At 40.8% G+C, this 26166-nt stretch overlaps 1 protein-coding gene across 6 annotated transcripts in view; it reads right to left on the bottom strand.

The window, feature by feature from the left end:
* The window catches only part of MYRIP (myosin VIIA and Rab interacting protein), a 239194-nt gene that overhangs the window by 69221 nt on the left and 143807 nt on the right, over nucleotides 1–26166 (bottom strand). Inside the window, exon 1 of one of the 6 annotated variants that reach the window (XM_054817528.1) lies at nucleotides 24728–24965. The exons of the other annotated variants lie outside the window; for them this stretch is intronic. The gene's annotated coding sequence lies outside the window, so the exon portion shown is untranslated. Of the gene's footprint in view, nucleotides 1–24727; nucleotides 24966–26166 lie in introns of those variants that run through there. 6 annotated transcript variants of the gene reach the window in all.

The following is a 26166-nucleotide window of genomic DNA, read 5'->3' as shown; positions in this document are numbered from 1 at the left end:
GCCTCACTAACAGGGGCTCTACATCTGGGCACACATACAAATGTACTTTTCATATGGATTTTCAGCTATTTGAATAATGAAAAATAGAAAAAAAACCCTCTATTTTTGTAAATACTTGTATCACAATAATAAAAACCAAACAGTCCTGCAAGTACAGATTAGCCAGCCTGTCAGAGAAATACAGCTGTTTCTCAAAACCCATCCAGCTCAGAGCTCTTGGGTAAAATTGATCTACTGTCCAGAGGAGGATTCACTTCTCCAACAAATGGAAAGCTTCATAGCCAAGCAACCCTCCTGTCTTCTCCAGGGCAGGTTTATTCTCATCTGCACAAGGCAGGGGGGATCCTCGCAGGGCCACCCGCTTGTGATAAGATACATATGTGTGTACGTACGTACGTACGTGATATCAACAAGTTTGATCAAGAGCAATCAAGAAAAATGGAAGGAACTAGAAGAAACAGTGTATGAACAGGAGGGGTGGAAACAGAGCTGCAAAGCTACCTGGTCATGCACATAGTGGTGACAGTGTGCGATTGGTCTCCGAGTCCCTTAGTGCTGGCTTTCAGCCGCTGGCAGTGAGTGGAGTGCAAACATCACAGCCCTTCTCAGCTACGTCCTCAATGCTCATTTGAGAAAAGCCCCTACTTCATTCACAGAAGAAACGCGCGCCGAGGATTTTCAAATTCCCATTAAATTGGAATGAAAATATGGTAGCCAAAGGATGGGTGTTACTTGACTGAGATGTGTCTTCCTGCTTTAATTGCATGATGTGTCACTACCACATCTTTTCATGTTTGGTTAAGGCAAACCCACAGAGGCAATTTTTTAAGAATAAGGAAATCAAGTTCTATCTAACATTTTTCTGACCATGCTGTTAGGCCCTAATTGAATAAAGGGATTTAATGAAGACTTGCTGCATACAAACACTCTTGTCTTTTCACCTGGCAGTGGCAGAGAAGGTCTCACTGCAGTAACAGAAAACATCTTTACCCAGGCATCTCTCCTGCGTGCGGTGACCACAGGGACAGATGGGGCCAGCAGAAGCTATTTGTAATTTCTGAGACATCACTTACTCTCACCTCTCACCAAAGGGCAGGGAACTATTATCAAGCAGACCTCCTCCCACAGAAAAGAGAAACTTGACAGTGTTTTGGGGAAGCAATCCTGGCTACGAGGGTTTCCAGCTGAGCAGGCTGGTTGTACTGGGAACTGCTGGCTGCTAATATGGCTCGTGGTGCAGGCTGCCAAATGGCTGCTGAGCCTCAGTGCATCAGAGACGGGGGGGGTGTGTGTGTGTGCGTGTGCACGCGTGTCTATCCTTCCGTGCATCTAAGGTGGATGCCTTAATGAACAAATTAGAAGGTTCTTTCTCTCTGCACACACACTGTAGTTTTGCCAGAGACCTGTCGGTAACTCTTGTGCTGCCCCTTTTTCTTACCATTTTTTTTCTCCATTCTTTGTTTTCCTTAGGAGAACACAAAGGTGGGATAAACAATTCTCTTGCATTGCTGAAGACAAATTTGGAGAGTCCTGGGGCAGGCAGGCAGGCAGTAGAATGCAGTGCATTAAGAATGCCCTTAGTGTATGTGCTGCTCCATTAACGTACTGACCTTCTTCTAGGAGGTCAAACGACAAGAAGTCACCAGTCCTTGGCCGGCAGATCCAGGGATATGAAAAAGCCTATTACGTATAATGCTAAAATATTATCACATAGTCTGTGCAATTCTGTATTTGCCGTTACAAAGATAGTGCAGGTGCTAAAGTCATTTCCATTACATACATACCCATGGGAAAATAATTTAATGACCATTTTTTAAGGATGGTGTTATGGATAGTGCAAACATATTTTCAACCAAAATAAGTTAGAAATTATTTCGGACCCAGAAAAACATTAAAAGAATCATACAATTGAGACACAAAACAGATTAGTCTCCAAGAAGACAGATTAGTTTATATGGAGTTAGGTGGATACATTAAAACTGGTGACTGCATAATGGAAAATGGAATGATAAAAACAATTATCTCTTCTTGATATGAAACAAAAAAATGTATAGTGACTACTCAAGGGTGTTTACCCTCAACTTTTCTTTTAGTTATGATGAACTTTCATTAAAAAAAAATACTCTTTCTAATTTTCTTCAAAAGTTCATTTTTGAAAAGGAGTAGAGGCTCCAGGGGTAGGAACACCAGGGAAGGAGGGAAACCAAACAAAAATGAGAATAAAAATAAAAAATATCTGACTTGAGTTTCAAGATGGAAAAAAATAAATCATTCTTCTCTCCCAGTCCCTAAAAGTAAGAGATTGTATTTATATAAAGCATTAAGAGCATCTACTTACTTTCAGCGTATTAAGGAAAATAATAAAAGGATCTACATTCATGGACATTTGACTCCTAGGATGAATCATACCCTGAATAATGACAGGTTAGTACTGCTGCTTTAAAATATTCGGGTTTTATACGTCTAATCCTTCTACAATATTAGTTAACTAAGACAACCTGAGATGATAATATTAAATACCCCGCAAGCCACAACAATGGGATCACTTATTGAGTATACCTAAAATAAAATCACAGGTAATGAAGAGAAAAGAGATTTTCCAGAAGAAGTCTAGAAACACAGTTAAAAACAAGAAATTCTTTAATAAATAGTAACAGAAGTATTTTTCAGATCAGAGCCAACTACCAACTCTATGATTCAAGTCCTAATTTTTTGTCAGATTAACTCTTTAAGGGAAAAGTGCCATAATTCTACAGTAGGTGAAGAAGCTAATAAAACTATTTTACATATATCCTATTTCATGCTTCATTTTTATATGGATTTTTACTACTCTTCACATTCAGTAAGTATATACCATATATCACAGTTATTTAAAACCTACTAGCTCATTGACAATAATGTCATTATCCTAAAGCAGGTAAGATCTTTGAAAGGAAGCCGACTAAAATCTCAGCAAGTAAACAAAAGAAAAGGCCAAATATCCTTTAAATCCATTTTTCAGGTGACAAAGTGAGGCACCAAAAGACTCACTTCCAGTTACTTTGGAAATCTAGCATGTTCAGAAAGCAATTCAGGTATCTTGACTAAAGCCTGTGTTTTCAATTCAAGTTGACCCCTCTACCCTCTGAGGCATTAAACATTTGTCTTAAAGGCCTGTTTTCATATCTGCAATTTGTTCAAATTAAATATTTTAGATAAAAAGCTTGTGTCAAAGAGAAAAGGAAACCAACACTCTCAAAATCTTTACGCAGGAAGAACTGTGAGTGAGATCAAAGGGTCGAATAAGGCAGTATGACAGTGCATGCAATCCTCTTCGAAATCCACTAGACAAGCAGCGTATCTGAACTTGGAAACAGCCTGTAGCCAAGGATTTGCAGATTGTTTTGTTAAGATACACGGCAAGAATTATAAATGCCTGAATACGTGATGACAGATGCAAATCTTGAAAAGTGATGATCTGCATTAAGCCTATTTAGCCCTGCTTCTACAACAGCAGCTACCACTGCTTTGCTCAGTAACGTATCGGAGAAATAAGACATTCACATTTTACATCCAACAAGCCACAAACACGTATCATATCTCAGCCAGCTCCTGCTGTACAAATCCCTTTGTGCAAGCCTGCACTCTCTGTGGCCCAAACACTGCCTTTATTCTCAGAGGATTTTGGATGACACAGAAACCTATGTGCCCACACCTATGGGCTTCTTCACAATTTCTCAGGCTGCCTCATTCAGGAAAGACCATCATTGCTCAAAAGTACAATTATCAAGAGGGCAACATCTTTAGAAATATTTTTGGCCAGTATCAAAAATGCTCTGTATTTACTGAGACATCACAGAAGCAGGAGTCAAGTCAGCTTAGCTGACCGCCTTTAGTTTTATTCCTCGTGTTTTATGAACAAGACTGTCACTCCAAGTTTGGGTCTACTGAAAGCTATTGAAAACTAGGCTAATTGGGAAGCTCCACAAAGCAGGAGATTGCAGGAAAAAAAGGAATTGCTTCCTCCTCTGACATCACCCTCAGATCTAGTGTCACCTCTGAATCCACCTGTAGTATGTTATTTTGGGTAAAAGCTTTCACAGCAGTCTTTGATCCTATTAGAAAATACTACAAGCACCGACTGGTGCATATCCTTGACAGCCAATGCATCCTCCGCTATACCAGTAAAAACATACTTGGAAAATTAACATCAGGCCTCTGATTTAACCTTCATATTAACATGCAGATTCAGAACAAATCAGCCACTGTAAGCCATTGGTCAATTCGTGGAGATCTGAGGATAGCGAGGCCACCCAAGAAAAAGCAAATGATGGTACAGACACTGTCATATCGGGCCGTACAGTACAGAAAGGGATTGGAATATCCACATCCATTCTAAACAGTCTAACTTTTTCAGACACCTATATCTGTGCTACAAGGCACAGGGAGGGAGCATAGAGCCACACAGCACCACACACGTGCACATGTTGTGCAACACCACCTTAGGACTGTAGCAGGTCTATGTATGTCGCTTCAGAGCTACAGAAGTCTTGCATTCAAGACTCCTCTGTTTGCCAAGCCAAACTACTTCAGCCATTATCACAACACTTCAGCTGGGTTATGTCCAAATTATCCCTCACTCAGGCTCCGCACCTACCGGTTACTTAGCACAATAATGAAACTTAATTGGTAGAGGACCATGTTTCTTCATGAGGAAGCTCATTTCTGTTAACCAAACCTCTGATAGCAAGGGAGCAATATGTTGCTGCCTTTGGAATTGAGTCACTTCAGTAGGAGGACAGGGAGGATGAAGAGAATATTGAAAGCTTTCTTCAACATTAAGTCTTCAAACACATCATAACCCAATTTGTACGGATGCCAGCCACTCCTTTTGGCAGACTGCATGATGTTTTGTTGTATTCTACAGCCAATTTGTTGACTCTAATTAGCAATTTGGGAATAGAGTAAGAAGAAAAGCGAAATAAAAAATTGAGTGCACAGTACCAGTTACTATAGTGAGACACACACTCTTTCATTATTACTTTTTCTAATATAGCTGAATATAGGCTGTATCCAGCTGTTTCTTCAAAACAAGCAATGGGTGTGAGTAGCTCCAAATAACGTTTGACTCTGGTTGGGTAAATACTTGGTCTCTTTTCTGTGCAAATGTCACTTGTGATTTCCTGGGTGGACTCCAATGTGCAGCCAGAACACCATTTTTTTTTTTTCTTTCCCCTCCTATCTCTTACACTTTATGTTTCAACTTAATAGCAAAAAACCTGGCTCTCTCCAACTTAGTCCCCAAAAGCACTGGTAGAACACCACCATGCATAAAACAGCTATTCTATGTGGCTTAAAACACAGATCAAATCCAAGTTCAGAAAGTTTCAGGATATTTGGTTTCCTGCTCTAAAAAACCCTCATATTCTAGAATTTTCACTTTTTTCTCTAGTAACAAATGAAACAAACTGGTGGTGTCAACACAATAAATAACCATAAAAGATACTTACAGCCACTATATTCTCTCACATGAACCACCACATTGATGTTACTATGTTCACATGAACCACCACAGCATTTACATCAAATCCCACGGATTTTGACAGATTAATTTTTTAAGGTAAGAAAATAAAAGGCAAAAGAGAAAAGACTGTGATGATTAAACAGATAAAAGAAAAGAAGCACATCTATTTATTTTTTTCCCCTTGTATCCAGCCCTCTTTCAGGAATCTTTAGACACTAAGTCCCAGCAGTAGATGTAATCTTTTCTGGGGTTTGCTATAAAGTATCCATAAGCCTTTCCTTCACCAACAGATCTTTTGGGCCCTTCTGCCCAATTTCTTCTACTTGGAGAAATTAATTTTTCTCACAGCTGGAAAACGGATAGTTCATCACCTCTCTTTAGCCGTATAGCTAGATGCAGGGACTCGCACTGCCCGAAAATGGCCTGTTTTGGCTGAAAGGGAAGAAAAAGCTGAAGTCATCTAAAGTCCTCAGCTGGCCTTTACTTCAATGAAATGAACTTTTAGCTTGTGGCTATGACTGTCCCCTGAGGCTTTCCCCAAGCCCTGCCTGCCTGGGCTCAGGCAGCATTTCACTGCAGGAGTAGCAGCCCGATCTATGATCTCTCAGAGCTCCATGGATGCTCCTGCCTCTCTCTGAGTCTTCAGGTGCAAGATCTGGGTACCACTTCCCATTGTGAGCTATGGCTACAGAGTCATGGTTCCAAGGAAAAGCAGCCTCCTCTCTCCTGTATATATCACGGATAGCACGTGCCTCATATGAGATAACACGAAAGGAAGTCGTCTTAGTCTTCTTTCAGATGTTGTTGAAGGGCATTTTGCAACCTCTGTTCCCTTTACAGATGATGGGGGTGTAGGGTGGTAATTGCAGAAGCATGAATCAATGCAGCTAAGAGAGATGGATAAAGCACTTTGGTATGAACACCCATCCTGAAACAGTTTCTGACCATGGTCAATACTGACACCAATGCCCTTCAACCCTTCCTTCTTGCTGTTTGCACCGTCTATTGTCACACTACTCTGACGCATGCAAAAATATAAATAGAACAACTCTCCCTGCTTCCACCACAGCCTTTCCTGTTTTCTCAAAACTCATGGGTTTTGGTTTTAGTAAAGACAGCTGCTGTCACAGCTTCTGCTGCTGGCTGAGTACCGAGCACTTCAGTGGCACAGGTGGCTGTGGGAATTGCACAGAAGAGGTTAAAAACACAGGTGTCTGCTTATCTCTTATACAAACATTGTGGATGGAGATCTGCAAGGTTGGTATGAGAAGCAGCCAAAAGAAGGAGTCTTACAGTGGCAAGACGGCCCTGTTTTGGCTAAAGAATGCGGAATAAACAGATAGGCGGTTTGTGCACAGAACTTTGAAGGCCACAGTGCCCAGAGTGCTTCATTATCCATGAAATGAATATTAAAGTTGACACTCCTAAATATGCTAATGAGCTAAAAGGAGTATATGGTAAACATATATGATTATACTACTCGTCTCTCCATCCAAATCATGTTAAACATCACCCCTGGGTGGGAACAGCTAAGACTGGCATAAAGGATACTGAGGAAGTTACGGCTGGGGGGAAGGGGGGAGAGAAGAAATTGAAGACCCCAAAGAGGCAGTCAACAGGCTGTGCTCCTCCTCCTCCACCCACGACAGGGACATCTTCTTGGTAAGCATTGTGATTTCACCTTTTCGGTGAGAATACCTGGGGTACTATTTTGCTAGCATTATAATCATAGTCATATATTAGCACTATTGCAGTGAGTGCATTTATTAACTGCAATTCCGAACTCCTTGCATCTGTCGCTTTAATAAACTTTCTGTTAGTTTCAACTTTGCAAAACTGAGTCAATGCAAGTCCTTTGGGGGCTCTGACAGGCAAACATTGACTCTGACATGTGGCTATATATATAAACCTTTAGACATGAACCATTGGCCAAGTCTGGGACTAAGACTTGGACCTAGCCACACCTATGCTCCTCTCTGAGAAGGAGTTTAGAAAGCAAGGGGGTCCTTTCTGAACCTCATGACTCAATGGGAGGGCCTCCCGCAGCCATACATCAGTCTCGTACCCTTTTACGTGACAGTGGCTACGAGACGCCCAACCCTCCTGGAGCAATCTTTCATCATTTCTTTCTCAACAAAAGCACGTATATCTTAAATAGGTGCCTTTAATAGAAAAGGAGAGAGCACCAAAAACTTGCAATGGCGTTGGTGAGAACTGCCATTAAAATGTCACAAACAGCAGTGAGAGTTCTCACACGGCACTGATGAGCACGTTTAAAACCACAGAGAATGCACAAGTAATAAGAAGTTTAATTATACTCTTTATAGTAACTGTTCAAGTCTGCATTTTGAAAATATTGTACATTCCTAGTGAGAGATGACATTTGATTTTGAAACCCTAACTCAGGACAGTTAGACATGAATATTTGGCTGCTAAGTCATTTGTATCTCTTTCAGGCAGAAAGAGTTCCCAGGGGACACGATATTTATATTGAAACATTCAAATTTACATAATCACAGTAGGATTAGACACAGAACACTCAAAAATCGTGAGCAATTACAGAGGCCGTACAATTACTGTGTGCAGAGTTTCTTTCCTCCTAACTTTTCCCTTCACCCTCTCCTCATAATTCTGGTAGGGCAATAGCCTCGCTGGCATGCAGTAGCACTTCAGCCAGGCACGGGCTAGCGCATCCACTGGCCACTGCAGCTGCACCTCTTCGGCCAGCTCACAGATTTTTGGCATGCCCTGCAGGTGATTGGCAGCGGCTGGCTGGCGTACAGCGACTAGGAAGTGATCAGATGGTCCGTCTAAACAGGCAGGCTGCCCATTTTGGCCATCAAGCCTAGACTTGAATCCAATACGCTCAACAGCTCTCGCTGAGCCTGCTAGCCAAACAGGTTACGAACACAGCAAGAGCCGTGGTCTGGTGGCGGGTACAAGATGGGGGCACAAGGCAGTATTGGAGGTAGAAACATAGGAAAGAGTGATGGATGCAACCCAAACTGGCTTGCTTTTGCTTGTTGTGCATCTGTGCTCTAAAAGATTTCAGGCAAACCAAGCTGTACATTTTTGCTATTTGTCAGTGTCACCACAAGCTATTGTGATGTATTAGAGCTATTGCAAAAGATGCGAATATAACAAACATCCCTTCCCCTAGGGAGAAAACACAGCAAGTGTCACTAACAATAACCTATGTCTTAGGAAATTTTGCATGCCTTTATGTGCTTGTTCTAAAAGCTCTGGTACTATGTAAAAACCATACTTTTGTTTGGGAGATAAAAAAGAAAATGGGTTCACTGCGCAAACAAGAAACAAGATCTGTAAGTCTGACTCAAGGGGTGAAAAAAACCACTCAAAGTTCTGCATTATTTTCTGCACCTCTTGGGATTTCCTTCATGGCCCAACTTGTAATGGATGATGCTTCCACCTGGTTCTAGTTCCAGTCTTGACAGTAAGACTAACACGCTCTCACTGATGGGCAGGTAAAAGTGTAATACAGCTTCTGGAGACAAAGTGCCAGAGGGGTGAGAAAAGTGCTTTGGATTCACCTGTGGTCCACTTCTTCCCCCGTCCCCTTACCATCCTTGGTCTAATTCTTTTGCAGTCCAGCTCAGAAAGGGGTGTCCAAAAATCTCAAATCCTCCCTCAAAACAAAATCCCCGTTTGAAGTCTTATTTCTGTGCATTACACCCACTACGCCAAATTCACATCAACACTTTAGCCCACCAACACCCTCAGCCTAGCAAACCCTAGTATAATTAAATGCCGCCTCCCACTTTGGCTTCGACAGCTGATTCTTCTGTGTCTGCCCGGCTCTTGCTTTGCATTTACTGATAACTCTCCTTACCTATAAAATTTCAAAGCAAATTTAAAAAGGCAAAGATTATGTGATTCCAAAAGGTTTCCTTCACTTAAGGACCCACTTAAATTTTTCCATCTAAGACTTAAGGTCTTGGACAATCATCAGTAGCTTGCTGTTGACACTAGGAATGCTGGCGTGAGAGTGAACTGAGGGTGGTGGCCAAGGAAACAAGTCGCCCGCTGCCCACATCAGATTGCTTACCGCGCCGGCTGGAACAGAATGTCCCCCACCGCCAGCATGTTGGTAGTGAACTTGAGAAATGCAAGGGCGGGGGGGGGAAATCTAGTGCAGGTAGCAGAGAATAAAATAGATTTTATATAAGTGTAGTGCAACAGTGCGCCCAGTTAAAATGATCAGAAAAGCCGAAAAGGTAAAAGCCACCAAAAACCTTTTCCTCATTCTTTTGAGAGAAAGGTGGATTGATTGCACTTGGTACAGCACTGAATCTGCCAACACGTTCAAAACATTATACAACTTGCAGATTTACGTGGAGCAAGGTATTTCAGAAGGTTACATCGAATTAGCATCTTTGAGAAGCTCTTTACATAGACATACCCTATGAATACTTGCAGGAAGAGAACTATTGTGGGAAACAATGTGCGCATCTATTTAGAGAAACAAGAGGTCAGAGAGGAGTATCACAGCGACATCTAGGTTAATGATTGCCTCAGTTCGTTAAGTGTCATTTCCATGCTTTATGTCAAAGTTCAGCCAGACAGTTCAGAATAGCATTAGGACCATTATTATTTCATGATATTTGCTAGGAAGTGGTTTGTAGCAGCAGCTTCTGAAATTAATTTCTAAATTCTCAGCTGACTCACTTGTATAATTTGTCAAGCACTTGTGGTTTCAATAACCATTAATAGACAAACCAAAGGTACTGTGGCTGGACTTTGAGATACAAACTGGGATTCTTGTTTATATGCAGTCCTAAGGAAGGTTAACAAGTCATAACTATAGAGCATGCAAAACTAGGAATATTCTGTGTTACAGGCAGCCCTCTGCCCCAGACACCAAAAGACTGCAATTAGATATAACAGATAATATTAAAGGGGTTTATGCTTAACATGTACCTTAGGATTAAGAAAGATGACCACAAGATTGCACGCACCTACATCTCACATATTTGAGTTAGCCCTAGAAAGCTTTTTCAGACTAACTCGGTATCAGATATAGGGAAAAATGAAGGATTATCCAAAATTTTGTGACAGGAGTATAATAGACAACATTAATTAATCTTTCTCTACTCCACTTACTACATTTTCATTGCAATCAGAATTTAAGAGTTTGCCAGTTTATATAAGTTAGAGATAGACAAAAACGAAATACTGAATTTAAAGTAGGATGACTGTACTACTGAAGAAAAGTTTCAAAGCACTTGTTCTGAAAATGCTTCTTATAATGGGTATAAATCTCTGCTGTATAATAGACAGGAGGCATTCGGAATTGAATCTACAAGATTTCTATAGAAGAAAAATCATGTTTTTAAAGTATTTTGATTAAAAGATATTTCTAATATCAAATTTGTTCATGTCTTGCTATTCACAAAGCTTGGCTAGTTAAAGTAGATGGGTTAGTTTTATTTTTTTGATATAGCTGTTTTCTAGAATCCTTGGGATTTATGCCCAAAACAAGCGGGTACTTTTCTTCATTAGGAAGTACCATAAAATGTCAGGAGGAAGAAATGTTCCAATAACAAAAGTTACACACAGGTTTATCCTCTTTATTCTGCATTTACATCTTTGCTAGCACTGACACTATTTCAAATTTATCTTGGTGTTATTATGATCAGAACTGGATTCCTAGAATGGCACGATACTCCCCTGCCTCAGTAGCTGTGAGAAGATGCTGCCGTAGGTGTAAAATTCACTTTGGCTTTTATTGGAGTCTTTGATGAGCAATAACACACAAAAAGCTGTTGTGTAGGCAGGGAAAAGTGACCACCAAATCACAAATTCCAAGGGCTGCCAGTAACGCAAATCCCAGTGAGGGACTTTCTCCAGAAAACACGTTAAAATCTATGTTGGGTAGCAGCAACTACTCAGAAAGGCACTTAGACCTGCACTGGAGGTACATGGCTTTTATTACTCCTTATAGTAATATCAGAAACCCAGAAATAAGGGTGATGGCTATCCTTAGCTTTCAGCACAACAAGATCTAATGAATTCTTTATCACTTAGTACAGCACCTTCTTTTTACTATGAGAAACATCCATTTACCAAGTCTTCACTAGCAGTAACACTAATTTTCAACTTAGGAACAAGATAGGTGACATGAACAATGGAGCATTTGATGATGACTTTTCTGTTTCAAATGAAGTTACCTTTGTACCAAAGCCATGATGCTTGTTGTCCCTCGGTCTCAGGTGCACCACTTCTCCTCCCTTTTAGCCTCAGGCTTGCCTATTCTTGTTTGCTCCCTTTCTCTTTTACAACCGCCAAACCTGAGTTCCCCCAAGGAACCCCGTTCACCGCAGTTACCGGCCAGCCCAATACAGAAAGAGCTGCAGCCTGAGTACCTGGACGCCTCAGTTCGAGAAGCAAACTAGCCCAGGGCCTGCAGAAGCAGTGGCATCTCTGACTTCAGGAAGAGTCACCTGCTAGGCGCAGCTGGTGCACAGCCCCTGGAAGCCCGGGATCGCTGACGTTCAGGCACCCTCAGTGCCGCTGACGGACCCCCCAGCCCAAACCAGGGCAAGACACCAGCAGGCCTGCAAATTCCACGAGGAGAAAACAGAAGCGCTCCAGCGGATATTTTCTGTGCTTTAACAGTCTCCAGACATGGAGTACCATGCAGAGACGACACAAACAACAGGTCCTTCCTTTTTTCTTTGCTCACGTTGTCCATCGAGAGGGCATAACTTAAGCATGAGTGTGTGATTTCAGATGTAAAAACCAGTGGCTTAGCTCGTCCAGCAAGCCTTCAGTCGTACACTTCGGTATTGTTTTTTGTGGTGGACTGTTCCTACAGAAACAAAAAAATACTAATACATTCACACATAGAGCATAGAGGGAAATAAATGCTGCTGCACTGAGCGCTGTGCAGTACAGCACAGGTACACTGCCTAATTTCTAGGTAAAGCAGCAGATAAATCATTTGCATGCTCTTTTTAGCCTCCAAGACATAGTGCTTTAGCAGCATCAACACGACCAGTCCCAAGCGGCCAGTGTCACTTAGGGCCCACACTTAAATCCTACAGTCATACTTAAAGGACAGAGATGTTGAAAAGTAAAAAATACTTGGGTTTAAATTCACCAGCATCCTCAAACAATGATGCAAAAAAAGGGGCCAAATTTGGGGGAACTGGACCCCAACTCTTCTGTAACTCTACTGAGCAATAATGGGAGTGGGAAAGGGTTTTCTATGAGATTAGCAACATCAGCACAGGTGGGAAACCCACCCTGGCAGGACTAATCTCATCTCAGTTTCTTCACTTGTGCATTGACATGCACAAGTACATTTGTTCTAATGCTGCTGATGTAATAGATTTGTAAGTGTGTGGTCATGAAACTAAAAGGGGTATGGAAACATTGCTCACATCCAGACATCTGCGCCAAACAGGACAACACATCACCTGCCGCAGCGGCACCTCGGGTCACTATTACACAGGGAGAAGGAAACCCCATATTCCTTCCATCTATTACCCCTTCCTCCATCCATTACCCAGCCATCTGGTATTTGCAAAAAAAAAAAAAAAAAAAAGTGTCCCAGCAGGTGCTAACAGAGGGAAGAAGCAGAGGGGCTTGTACCTGCGTGTGACCCTCTGTCTTGCAAACATCGTGTCGCCTCTGCGGGAGTCTGGCCAAGTCATTCACCGGCTCTGTATTACTGCTGGCATAACAGGGGAAGGAGGGGGCAGACAAGCAAATCCACTAAAAATGAGTCAGAGACTTTATCAAATGACTGAGAATAACAAGTGAGTAACAGGGATTATGAAAGTACAGACACTGTTGCGTGAGGCCATTCATATGACTTGTGTTCCCCAGTGACGCAAGAAGCAAATGAACTGAGGAGTATTGACAATGTACGATTCCTATCTTGCTGCCTGCAATACAATTTAGAGGATGCTTTCAGAGATAGGCTGAGCCAGAGATAAAAAGTGACATGAGACAGCTGGGAAAGAAAGAGAAACAGACTAAGATGATTTTTTTTTTTTTTCACTTTTTCCCCCAGAGAAATGGAAACAAACTGATTGCTAAAGGCATATCAAATGGGCCTCATTCTTCTAGTGGGACTGCTTATTCCCCTGTAGAAATGGAGAAGTTTTCTGCATGACTAAGGCTGTCTGGAAGCACAGCTCCTCAAAGCCACACACGTATCACCTGACACTATGGAGCATCTTCTTCCACCAGCCAGACATGGGCTGGCATGAACATCAGCTGAAACCCAAGCCAGTACTTTGCATGGACCCCAAGGTAACTACACAAAACTAAATTGCTATTATTCCTCCTAATAATGCAGCAGCTAAATGGGATGAAGTCCTAGGGTCCTGGACCAAGATTTAGACGCTGTTTGACATCCCAGAACATCACCTAGTCTCTATACCAGGAGAACACTAATACTAACAATGCCCAAGGCTTCTACAGTACTTTTTTGATCTGCAGATCCAGAAGTATGCTGTGTTAGTTTTACGGACGGGATAAAAGAGTGTTAAGCACAGTGACGAGTGTTTCAGTGGTAGTTCAAATCTCTTGCGTGTGGGGCACTCAAGCAAAATGGTCACTCACTGGTCACATCAAAGAAAAAAAAGTCACCACAAACCCTCAGAATTTCAATACACATCAGCTGTGGGTGCACTTGCCTTGCATTTCTCATGTCTGACAAAACCAAGTTCCTTCAAATTCAAAATCATTTAGAGTCAAGTGATAAACACATTGAGTGACCAGAGAGAGGGAACAAATGAAAAATAATTCAGATTAAAAGATGACCCAGGTGAGCAGAGGGGCTATGTTACCATCTTCCAACATGGAACAGAACAAGCCCTATCAAGCGGCAGCATCACGCATCACTGCTGTATGTAAAACCTGTGGCACCTACTTTGCTTCTGGATGGAATCTTCTTCAGGAGTGGATGGTGCTGCTCTCACTGACCTTGATTCTCCATCAAGAAGTCAGGAGGGAAGTGAGGGTTTTAAGTACACACTTTCTCCTACCTTATTTTTGCGCAAACTCCTCAGTTGGACAACCCCAGGATTAACTATGCTTTGAGTGCAATATTTCCAGCGAACTGTGTTATACTGGTAAAATTCTGGTACATTTAGCACTTTCTAGTATGACACAATACTAAATGAATGCCTTAACCTTTCCTCAAAAAGGTAACTTTTTGTATAAAGTTCATGAGCACTTTTAGCCATTAAGGATCTCTTGGTACTTTACATAATAGTGTGTTAAACCTTCTGTCATTGCTAAAAGCCTACTTAATTAACTCCATTTTGTCTAGCTAAACACCTCCTGTAAGACAATTTTAATCTCTTCATGGTACTACAGATTACAGAAACGAAACCTAAGATTCAATAGACTATTTATCAAAATGTTGTTCTTATTTGGCTTCACGCATTTTGATAGAGATTCTTTTTCATAAAACGTTTGTGATTGATTTGTTACTTCATGAGTCTAAATAGAGGACCTACCAGTTTTCTAAGCCACTCTTCCTCAAAAGAGATGCTACTTTTCATTAAGAAAGGACAACAGCCAAAGTAGGGCAAAAGCAGCCTGAATGATATTGAAAAGGCAACAAGTATGCCAAGCTCATTAGAAGCATTATCATAAGAAAGTTAAAAATAACTCTTTCTCTAGCCTAATGACAGAATCACATTTGCTTATAAACTGCAAATCTTAGTGTCCATCCTGATGTGATATTAAAACCAGCAACACTCCTCCCTCTCAAAAAACACCCACAGGCTTACAGACTGACTCAGCAGATGGAGTATTTAGACCCTGCCCCCTCTTTTAACTGGGGCTAATTAAAACACTGCCACCACTTCTTTCTTCTTACTTTAATTACATAAAAGGTTATCAAATACTGTGATACAGAGGCCATACAAATATCCAAAACAGAATCAGTATTCATTCCCACTTCTCTTTAAATCTTCTCATCGTGATTTGCTTTTGTAGCCAATATGATTAGTAGCATGAAAATCCCAGCCTCAGCTTTCTCCTTAAAACCACTTGTTTGCTACAGAATTTGCCTGAGCTCTGTCTTACTGCTCCCATAATGCTTCCAGTCTGGTTGAGTTACTGAGCTACCGTCACTCTGTGGATCAAGTAGGATTATTAGCTCTGCAATTTCTGAAGAATGCTGAATCTTGGAAACCGGGCAGGAAAACAGCAGAAATACCTCACCAGTTCCCATGCATGTTTTAAAGTCAATCAACACATTACAGGTTTCCCACACTGGGTCTGTTCGGGAGTTACAAATGGGTCTCCTGAACCCACAAGCACTACACAGCAGGTCAGGATTTCTTCTGAATTACCTGAACACCTTATAACACTGTGAAACACCACGAGGATCTGTTCAAGAGCACCTCAAAACTTCATGCAACTTGAGTGCATTTGAAGCAATGTTCCTGATACAAAAGTGCAGGACCATCTTTAAGCTCTGTTTGCTTCACTTTGCATTTCCTTCATTCCTCATGTTTAATCGCTTCTATGTCTCTTCAGAAAGATTTATTCTCAGACATATTGAAAGGGTATTAACCTACGCTTCCAGAAAGCAAACGTGTTCGCAAATTGTTTCACACAGCAAATGTCACTTTTGTCAGTTCCCAGCTCTTCCTTCTCTGAATTACACTGGCCTCCACAAGCATCCAGCAAAATTGGAAGCTGTTGTTAAAGCAATTTTTGAAATCACTTCGTCTAGCAAAATGTTGCCAAAAAAACCCCCACCAAAACACCTAAGCCCCAACTTTCTCCTGAGATATCACCAAGGAAAGCACTGATATCACACCACACTGACACAATACTACAGAAAATCACAGAATACTAACACATCTAATAGACTATTACACCTTAGCAACACTGGGATATTGGCGCTTCTCAAACTCAAGAAAAAAGAATCTGAACCCAGAAATCTCATCCCAGACCCTTTCAGAGTAATGGATCAGATCACACTTGCTCATCTTTGTCAGTATGATGGGCTCGCACTCTGAGCTGAAATGCCTATAGGCATTAGTAATCAGAAAATCTATAGAAAAGTATATACTGACACAGGAGATTTATAAACAGTCTTTAAATAAGCTTTCCTTTGGACAAATTCTACTTTTTATTTGAAATTATTTTCTTCATTCCCAGGCTTCCAAAATGGTCATCTTATATTTCAATTCAATACGGACAGTTTTTTTAGATAATACTTTTTAAAATGCGAAAAACTATTTTTCAGAATAGAATAATTTGTCATTACTGTCAACTGCTTTGGGGTTTCTCTGTTCATTTTTTCTTACTGAACCTTTTGTCTTCTACCATTTCTTCTGATGCCCTATTTTTACCATGTTACTCCTATGCTATCAGAAAAGTAAGGAAGTGAAGATTTAAAATAAAACTGTCTGCTAAGGGCAAATGTCTTTCCACATCTCCTCATGTTCCAAAGGTTCTCTTCGTTGACCAGTTTTCTGCAGTTAGTTTTTCGCTTTCAAAGTACAACTGTGATTTCTTCTTCATAAAAGGTATACACTGTTCATTTGTTTTCACAAATGTGTTTTGGAGGTAGATGAAGTAACAACGTCATTTCCTACTGTAGCCTCTCAGGTTTCTTTTAACTTTGCAGTTGAAGATCTGCATTTAACCTTTCCAAACTTTCTTCTCTCTCTCTTTTTTTTATAACCTTTGAGCAGAAGGTAAGAAAACTATAAGCCACGATCAAATAGTGTCACAACAAATTCCTTGTGGTTTTTTTTCAGGGGAACAAAAGCCATTCCAGTAGTCACTGACTGTTCAGAGATTTGTAGCATTTGGCTGTCAGACACATTTCCTGTCATTTGCTCTAGACCTGCTTCCTAGGAGACTAATGAACGTTAGTTGCTGTAGCCTTCCCTTTGAAATTCAAGCCCTACTTGTAAGCCCTGACTATTTCAGACTTAGAATCTTTAATCTCTTTTCAGGACCCAGTAGAATCATACTTTCTTCTAGTCTATGGATAAAGAGTTTGGTGAGATTGCATTGCCCTGTACAGAAGCTAAAAATACAACTTTAGGAGGACTCAAACTCAACTATTTCACACAGCCAATCATCTTTCTAGGGCATTTTGCTTCCATTAAGAGATCAGATCATTTTTCAAATACCCCAATAGGCTGCACGAACATGATTAAAATCACTTTGACTAAGTGATCTCAGCAGGAACTAGATGGGACCCTAATGGTGGACAGCAGCAGCAACTCGTGGATTAACCATTCACGAGGCAATGGGACCCTTTCTGTCATCTGCAGGGTAACTCAGTGACAGGCAGCTCTGAGAAACATGAGTCTCTTGTCTTAGTTGTACAACGCCGTATCTGAGCAGCTCCATTCAAGTGCTGGCCACAGCAGACCATATTCTTCAGGGTGACTTACCAGAAATGAACAAATGGGACAGTGTGAGGGGAGCTGAGCTTTATGGCTGCAAAGGCAAAGATGACACACTAAAAGAAATAATTTTAAATTGCTCATACAGATCACCAAGCTCTGAATTAAATGTGTCCAAATTAAATAAAAAAATCCCAACTCCCAAACAAAAACAATCCCCCAAAAAAGCATCACATTCAATACTCTATGGAAAAACTCTGGGTAACGGAATTGCAAAAAAGTTAAAGAGAACAAATGGAAATATAAAATTAGTCCCGTGTATAGCTGGTATGTCTTCATTTAAAACACGTTCTGTTTTCATAGTTCCGGAGAAAGGAATCAGAATTGATAAATATGCATTGCCAATGTTATGAAAAGATCTAGATATGTTTATGTGAATGTAATGAATGAAATGTGCATATACATACACACAAATAATACCTTCATACATACAGTTGATATAGCTCAGAAACCTATTTAGAAACCGAAGAGATCTTATCTGGGTTTCAAAAGCAATCCAAGTCGCAACAGGCCTATAGAAAGAGGCAGTGAGAAGTGGACCAGCTCTTACGTCACACTGAGGGATAATGAGAATTACTAAAAAGGAGAGTTATACATGGTACAGAGACAGTAGAATGGGCAAACTTTACCCTCTGAGAAAGCTACAGATAAATCCACTGAGATTATCTGTGAAATGGAACGGTAAAAAAAAAAGTGTCAGACCGAAGGTTTTTGTTGAAAAACACAATTAGCATGTGGAAGGATCTTTTCACCAGAAAGCATGAGCTGCAGCCAGAAGTTCATAAAAAGAGCTGCACGGGTATTAAGAACCACCACACTTGCATGAGATACGTGGACTTCAACAAGCCGATACTCTAGAAACTGTAGTGTTTCACAACCTGAAGACGATTAACTGGCAACGGTGCCGTAGGTTGGGTTTGTTGATGCGGTGGTGCTTGGTCCTGGTCTCCTGGAGAGAAGGGGTCACCAGGAAGCCCATGTGGGCCAGGGGCAGCCCCATGGAGGGGCACAGCCAAGGCTGCGGCAGCCAGCTCCCCAGGGCAGCGCCCAACACCGGCGAGGAAGGAGCAAGATGCCGTGTCAAGAAGTAACAGACATTTGCCAAGATGTGGCTTGCTGCCTTTTACATCTGAAGCGTAGCAAGGGAATGGGAAATTTTTAGATTAGGCTAAAAAGCATTAAAAAATCTGATCCACTGCAGAGGTTAGTTTGTTCCCAACAGTGAGCGCCGGCCTGGGGGCAGGGTAGGACCTGAGCACCACAGCCGAGAGGCAGCTGCAAGATTTAGTCTGCTTAAAAAAAAAAAAAAGTATTTTTAAATTTTTTGTTAGTTTTTTGCAGAGTTAGCACATTAACCAAAACCAAGCACTGTAATAATTTCAGCTATCCTTGTCTTAAGGGGAAAATTTTCATTTAATTAAGTTGCAGACAATTAAGAAATGACAGACTTCAAAGATGTTTATTCTTTTCTGAGAGAATAACAATTTATCATTAGAGTATTTAATATTTTGTAGGTCAAAGTGGAGGCTGGAAAATTCAATAATTGTAATTAGACATATGTAGCTGCTTTCATTAAAAGGATAAATCTAATAAAACACAGTTATTTTTTTCTTCTCATTAAAGAATTCATACAAATTTAAAGGCAAATTTTTTGTGTTAATAAATTGGGGGTTGGGGGAAGGAGCAGGAAAACATAGGCTGCATTTAAAGTAGGATGAAGCAGTAATATTTGATGCTTTGGATATTACCAACCAGAACCTCAGCAGGAATAAGTTAGGGTCATTTAATGAGTTTGATGAAGCTTGTGCAGGCAAGTAGCCTGAATTACACGCAGGCAGCATCAGGCATGAAAAAGCACCATTATCGCTAATTCTGAACAATGATTTCTTCCCTGGAAGCCCAACTTACATTGCAATGGTGGGGAATACCATTATCCACTTTTACAAAAGAGAAAACTGGGACACGGGGGGCTAAAGCAGATGCATACAAGATTTTACACTTGCAAAATTACAGACCTCCTTTATCAGCCTGTTAGCAGCTCAATCAAGTTGCTTCTTAATACTTTTCATGTTTTATTTTAACTATGATTTTAATCTAGTGTATTCTTTAATTAAAAGTCTAAACCTGAATATCAGCAAATCTTTATAATTGGAAAGAGAGAATTTTTCCTTGAACAGAACTGCTACTGCTTTACACATGTATCATGGTCAGAGGATATTGGAAAAATTCAAGACTGATGATAATCAGTGCCATATTTTGCCCAGATTTTTTTACTCTTCCTTGGTGATTGAATGAATTTTACATTTTTGTTGTAAGGGATCCTTATTTTTCTTAATACTTGGACACCAAGGCCATGCAATTATATGGTACTTGTTTCCTGCTCAGGACCCTTGTATAGCAACAAAGACTTCTGAGCTATGCTTGTGATAAAAATCATTAATTCTTACAGAATTCATTTTTTCAGTGTCCAAAGGAAATTAGCAGCTCATTGTTATTTCCTGCTCACCCCAAAACTGCCTGGAAAAAACCCGAACAAACATAATCAAAATCCCTCCATTTACCAAAGGAAAGCGCTTTAGAGGGATCGGAATGACTAAAAATATTCAGCCTAGTTATTCTGCCAAAGTGAAGGAAATGTCAGCAGGGTCATTGAGACTGAAAAATGAAAATCCATTTTCACGTCATTCTTTTATGTATTTTTACCTTTTCATCTACGAGCCACATGTTGCAGCTGGAATACAGCCCTCAACAGGCACTTTATGGTGCAAACGTTAAACACGTGTACTTCTGAATGTGGTGGACTGTAACGGTTAAAATGAGGCCATTAATAGGGATGTCAGATACAATGGCGCATTTCTGGCTGTCATCAACCTCATCCTAACAGCAACTAACAAAATGTCTGAAATGCTTTTGACTGTCTATTTATGATTAACTTTTCTAACATTGTGAAATAGTCTATTACAATACATCAAGGCACTACCAAAATGGGTTTGTGACTAATCAGTAAATTATATCGCACCTAAGCTCTGTGCAGGAGGGACCTTCATGTTCTCTATCACTCATAAACTTAACTGGAGCAATGCAACAAAGCTAATTGTATTCTTGGCATTGTTCTTCAGTGAGGGCTGGGAAAGTGCTTATTCTCCATTTCTTCAAATTTATTATCCAGCTCTTATAAATAAAATTAATTAACAGTTTTTCATCTTGTCAACTATTGGGAAATGGCTATAATGCATGAAATGAGATTTCATATCTAGCCAGCTGGATGGGTTGTTCTCCTACGTTTTGCACCATCAGAATGACTGCTCTTCCGTGTCTTTTTCTCATTCATATATATATATGAATACATAAAAATATATAAAGAGGTAAAAGTAGGCATGAATTGTATTTCACTGTATGAACATACAAAATAGCCTGCTGTTTGTATGAGTGGACAATGAGCATCTTCTATTATATATACATATATAAAAAAAAAGTTCTTGTATTTTTTAACTTGTTTGTATATAGTGAAAAGACTGTTTTATCAGTTGGAGACGTACTGGAGAACCTCACCGAAAGCAGAATACAAAATGCACTTTAAGTTTGCCATCATATAAACACTTTGTTCTTGACAAGAATTCACCAGTTTACAAAGGTATACAATGGGATATGGCCCTCTATGATTTTACCTGTTGAGGCTTTTGGTTGTTCAGTGCTTTCCTGAATGTGAGAGCATAATAAAACCCAAAAATATTTCTGATATTGCTTTCCAGATAACAGCAATGTGTCCTATCTTTAAAAAAGCACCTCTGTCATTTGCTATTTTACCAGTATTCAAAGATTACTCATATCAGTAACTGTCTTTGAAATACAATTTGAGGATGGGGTAACTTTGTGTCAGTTTTAAGATTTCCAAGCAGGTATTCTTTCTTTAGATTAAAACGATTTTTCCCTTTATTAATGCATAAGCCACAAAACCACCTTTAGTTTTTGTAATTCTCTGATAATATTATTATGATCACTTGATAATAGGGATTGTTACTGGGAAACTAATCATGATGAGTAACTTTTGAGAGTTTGTAATTGAGTTTGAGACTTCTAATTACAGACTTCACCTTCCTGCCGTTGAAGACAGGGCAGGAGCAGGACCACAAGTCCAGATTCTCCTCTGTGGGGAGATGTCAGCAGTTGGAACTGAAGACCCTGTAGTGTCTCCCTCTCCTCACTGGCCTTCTTCAGAAATTATACCCAGAAGCCTGCTAAGATTTTTTAGGCTCCCCAAGAGCAAAGACTCAGCAAGGAAAGCTTTATAGAGGAAACAGAGGCCAGGCCCAAGCACCCCTCAGAAGATCGCGAGGAGTGGCATGGCCACATCAGTATGACCAACCTGGCTACCAGCAACGGGGCCATGATGCTTTGCATGCAACCACATGTGAAGCACAGGCTTCGACAAGTCACTGAATGGCCACACGACGCTGAGAGGGGAAGGAAGGAAGGAGTGTGTGGAAAGGAGTGCTCAGCACACAGCTGAGCCCCAAAGACGCCTGCCCACACCCCGCACCACAGGGACCTTCCAAGGCATTTCCTGGGTAAATCCATGCTCATAACTTACCAGCAACTGAATTTGGCCCCTTCGTTTTCCATATTATGCTGCTTTATCTTTGCCTCCTCCTCTTAGCACCATGCATCCCCTTTTGTTCTTTATGGCATCTAATGTTCCCCTGACAACTCAGACATTGAGAAAGTATGTCAATGCATGCAATTAAAACATCTGAAATCTGGCACATGTGTTGCCCTGCACCTGCAGAGCTACTTGTAAAAGTGCAAAACCAACATTTTCAGTTGTACCTGCTGCTACATCCTTGCATTTAGTTTCTTCTTTGAGAGAGAGATTCAACACCCAACCACATACTGTGTGAGCCGTGAAAGTCAGAACAATACTGTGGTGGGCATGCTAAGTATTATTTTACTAAAAAACTTGGGGAGGAGCATGAGGAAGAAGTCCCTGGCTGGCAGGCTGTTTCAAACTCCCATACCTTGACTGTGGCTGAAAATTCACATGGACAAACAAGCAGACCTCACGTCCCTTCGAGCAGCCCCTCTGCTGCTAACCTGGGTGTACAAAGATACGGCTGGTTTCTTGGTCTCTCCCTCAGCCTTCCTCTCTTGCTGCGCGCTCTCTAGCAGCTCACGCATATTTCTCCATTACAAGGGCCTTCCCTTCCAATTGCAGAAGCGTTAGCAGGGATGAGAGAAATTTCTCATTAGCCTCCTGGCAAAGGAGGGAGTCAGGTCAGAATTGTTTTCCCAAACTGGGTATCAAGGAAGAAAAGTCCACATAAATTTTTATTATTATAAAAACTGGGATCCCAGTGCTAGGGTGTCTTTAATACCAAGAGATCTTTGCAGCTACTTTTTCTACTGACAGCCAAAGCTACGCTGTCTGTTGCCTCCAGAATTACAAATAACTACCAGTTATTCACACAGCCCTATTTTCTATGAACAGTACAGAGAGAGACTGATGGGCAGACAGTAGATCATCTCCATAGTACAGACAGCAGAGATGGGAACAACTCAGCAGCAACAACAAGCTCAAGGTAGGGTCTCTAATGGCATGCCCTGTATCAGTTTTAATTGATTATACTTGCGAGAGACACATTACATCCTTTAAAGCTGTGTTTACAGAAGAGCAGGAATATGTTTCACAGTGACCTGAAACAGTCAGTTACTTGAATATGCTTAATTTCTTTTTTTGCTGTCCACCCTACACCAAAAAAAAAAAAATATCCAAGATTTTGAAGCTGCTGCAGCTGGCAGGACAGAACACAGAAGAGAGAGTTATTTATGCTTAAGCATATGCAGTGTAATAATGTTTCAGCTTCTGCTCACTTCAGAAGTTGTGATTCCCTGTACATTAGTGGGATAACATATCACTGCTCCATCGTCACAACACAGATGCTGTGATGCATCTGGTAAGACTTCACGTTGACACTTGTAAACGCCGTGTTATGACTGCAGCAGTAGAAAACAGTGTTTAATGTTAATGCTGCTTTCCTGGAATACAGTTAAAAGGCATTAAGAGAGAACATCTCTAGGAGCACTACAGAATCTTTGTCAAAACACTGTCAAGACAAAAAAATATATGCAATGCTGAAGGAAATGTGTCCTATCTCAGTTACAAGGAACGCTATGGATCATCAAAGCAGATCATTAAATCAATCAGTAGTTTATTTTGCATCAGTGAGCTCTCAGCATATCTATCTCTCCAAGGAAACTACTGCTATGGTTGTGTCCACTTCCTTATGCAGCCACGCAGCACTGCATTGCTTGGGATTTCAGCAATGCCAGTAAACATTGAGTAAACATTTCTATTCACTCACAAATTTAAGAAGTAAAACTATTGTATTCATGCAAGCCTCTCTCTTGCCAAATTCCTTTTTTTAAGTCTGCATTTTGGGACTAAGCTATTTCAAAACATCTGTTAAAGTTATTATAAATGTAAGGATAAATCAAAGTATCTTTAGGGAAAACAAAACTCCTCCCAGCTAATCCAGATAAATATTGTGCAGAGATACATTTATCACAAGTTCAAAAAAATGAAACAAAATTTTTGTCATGTTCGCTGCCTCTCAACATCCAATATTGAAAGGTACTCCCAATCCTATGATTTAATCACACACTAATGTTATGAACTGAAAGAACTGCATTGCAAGGACAGTGATGCACAACACATGGAATGAAGTCATCTCATTGTAATATCATGCACGACAAAGATATGGGTATGATCATTACAAATTACAAGAAATAAAGCAATAAGCAGATTTACCTGGAGTAGTTACTGTGTTCTATTCCTGATCTGTTTCATACTCCTTTCAGGATAAACACCCCTACAGTATATTTTCTGCTTTGTACTAATATTTTATTCACCACATGTGTGTTCTTCATTATTAAGTGAAGAACTGTAAGGTTTTCAGATGGAAGGCAGAGGGCGGGGGGAACAGAAATCTCCCCATTCCCACCTTCGCAACTGAACTCTTATGATGCTGGTGGACGGGAGGATTTTGCTGAGGGGAAGGCGCAGTGCATCAGCTCCTCTCAGCAGTGCTCCTCTCCCCAGCAAATGCAGCTCGCTCGCGGTGGAACAGCCTGCAGTAGAATAACAAGAGAATTTCTCAAGTGCTAGTGTAAGCGAAGGAGGGGGTGTGAGGGAAAGCAAGGAAAGAAAATGCTCGGAAAGCTGCTTCTCTCTTCAGCTAAGGCATGCTGTATGCGCCTCTTTCACCGGGGTCTTGTGAGGATAGGCACACCAAAGATTTTAAGGCTCTGAGATACTGCATGAGATCTAACACAGACAGTTGGCTAAAACAACCAAGGTTAGGGAATGCAAAATATTAAGTTTCCAATGGCAACATCAACACCTCCTTGTTGTAGCTCCTGTAACGTGATGTACATTTTGAGACAAACAGCAATATTGTGCGAGGTAACATCTTTGGTCTGAAATCTAGTTGCAAAGTCATTCTTGCTCTACTACCCCTCCTCAAGACTCATTTGCCACTTTTAAATTTTGACTTTACAGACACCATTTTCCCCACTGCATTCTTTAATATTTGCTCTCCTCTGACGGCAAACAAACAACTAAGATGTTAACCCTTGCTTAGACAGCTCTGTTTACAGCCCGTTGCTGGATGGCAACTTAACTGACCACACAGATGAAAAACTATTTTGCGTGTACAAACTACCAGCAAATTTACACAGCACACGTGCTAGAAATAAAGAGAAAATCTGACTTTTTTTCAGATCTACATAAGGCTCATCCAGCCATCACGCAACCGGAGTGTGAAAGACCTGCCGAGGCTGATGCTTTGTGCACGAGGGCTGTGTTATTGGCATCCCCTCCCGCAGCTCCAGGGGCTGAGCTGATGTTCAGCGCTGGCACTTCCCTCCGGCCGCTTCCCTGGGGCTGGATCCTCAGCATCCTCCACGCGTCACCTCACAGTTAGCCCCAGCACATGACTGCGAACGGCACCTTTTGCGTTAAACGAGAGCTGAATGTTTGCTCTTATGCATATATTGCTAACAGATGGCAGATTTTTTCTTTTTAAAGGAACTCTAACTTGTATAACTACTACAGCCTCTTGTCCTTGCTGATTTTAATTATCATCCCTGAGTGATATGAACCCTGTTCTCCCTCACCCACCGTTTAAAACAACATTATTTACAATTAGGGTTTTTTTAAAAAAGCATTGTTCTTTTAATAGTATTCAC

Source organism: Grus americana, chromosome 2 (genome assembly GCF_028858705.1).
Source record: "Grus americana isolate bGruAme1 chromosome 2, bGruAme1.mat, whole genome shotgun sequence".
Taxonomy (NCBI): Eukaryota; Metazoa; Chordata; class Aves; order Gruiformes; family Gruidae; genus Grus; species Grus americana.
Note: the sequence above shows the minus strand (reverse complement) of the source record. Positions and strands in the feature narration are given on the sequence as shown.